Consider the following 1,954-nt stretch of genomic DNA (forward strand, 5'->3'; position numbering starts at 1 on the left):
GCGGGGTTACATGGTGGAGGGAAGGGAGCGGCAGAGGGGAAAAACACTGTGGTTGGCCAGAGCACAAAAAGGGTGGGAGTATCGGTCCTCGGTACTGTGCTTCAGTTACAGGTGACTCCTGTGTTGATACTGACAATATTTGGTCGTAAATGTTTGGGGCATAGGTCAGTTTTGAAGGAGGCCAGAAAGTGGATGAAATTAATGATTAATCATGAAGAGTGATTGGACTACAGGAAGATTTTTGTTATGGGTTAATATGTGAAGTATTACATGGTTTCAATGAATTGATTAATTAGTAGTTAATTACAAAAAAAAGATATAAAATTAAGAAAAGCAGAAAAACTTCATATCCGAGTAGCAGGAACTCTCGAATATCTATTTTTGTTTGCTAAATAACTTTAAACAATTAATGAATTAAAAATAATAATAATCCGTCAATCAAGCAATGCATTGCCTAATCAATTGTTTCAGATCAAATTGTTGTAGTCTATTCATGTTTGTTGGTAATCTTGCAGTCATATAAGACATATAGTCTGTAACTTTAAATGTAATTAAAAACATTTTTCAGATAGGGTCTGAGATGTACACGAGTAAATTATGGGACAATGGGGCCCACGTTTTCATTGACCAAGAGAGTCACGTGTGGTAGTTTTACATCTCTTTGTAGTAATTTTGTGTCACTTTGAGGTCATTTTGTGTATTATTAAAGAAATTGTGTGACCCTTTTAGATAATTTTTGTCTTTTTGTTTTTTGTGTGTGTGTGTCCTTTGTGATTAATTTGTGTCTCTTTCTAGTCATTTTTGTATCTTTGAGGTCTTTTCTACTCTTTGTGGTTGTTTTTGGTCTCTTTGTCATCGTTTTGTGTCTCCTTGTGGTTAGTATGTTTCTCTTTGTAGTTGTTTTGTGTCTCTCTGAGGTTGTGTTGCCTGTTTCTGTAGTTTATTTGTGCCTCTGTGCAACATGATGACAGAGAAAATGTCACAGAGCGTGTAACCAAAGTCTGCTAGGGCCCAGTCTGCGAACATGAAGGGTGGACATTTGGATTCAGCCTTTTTGGTCATTTTGAGTCTTTTCCTGGTGGGTGAAGGGGGGGGGGCAACTGTAGGCCCCCGGGTGTGTCCCCAATAGGCCCTTTGAATAATCCACCCATGGTTCTACATGGCCTTTATCTTCTTCTGCAAAATGTCACTGCAATTATCAAGGATTATCTTCATTATCAGGAAGTGACTCAAATTTAAGACAGACAAAAAGACCATAGAGTTACAAAGGAACTACACAGAGGCAAAAAATATCTACAAAAATGAGCAAAACAACCACAAATATCACCACTACAAAGAGAAACGAAAGAAACAAAATAACCCCAAAGAGGCATACAACCTCAAAGAGATACAAGACTAAAGACAAATGCCAAAATACAACAAAAAAGGGGCTAAACCACCACAAAGTCCTGCTTCTGTATAGGACGAATGGTGGCGCTATTTGCATACCTGTGCCTAGGGGCCCTTTTTCTCATGATCCACCAATGACCCTCTCCCTTTCTACTTAACCAGAGGAGTAGATTTGCATTCAATAGAAACTTTAAGTAACGAGTAAATCTTCTGTGTATGGAAAGGTTCATGGTAATAAGAGATTAGAAGAAACTGAAAAACTTGGTATTTTGCCAAGACTGTTCCATGTCCATAAGGCATGTCAAATATTATGTTATGTACTAACATAACGCTATACATCTCTGCTTCGTGTGTGTTCTCCTAGAACATGAATGACGGAGGGCTGGAAAATAAAGTTCCTGATTGTGCTGGAATTCAGCGCTCTGTTCTACTAAAACCATATTGGCAAAATGCTTTGTAATATATCTTTATAATCAGCAAGATAATTAGCTATCCACAGCAAACTGTTGTGCTGAGCCACATTATTATACCATCTGTACCTCTCCTTTGTGTGTGTGTGTGTGTG

This window comes from Plectropomus leopardus, chromosome 3 (assembly GCF_026936395.1).
Source record: "Plectropomus leopardus strain MGB_pleo_1.0 chromosome 3, ASM2693639v1, whole genome shotgun sequence".
Taxonomy (NCBI): Eukaryota; Metazoa; Chordata; class Actinopteri; order Perciformes; family Serranidae; genus Plectropomus; species Plectropomus leopardus.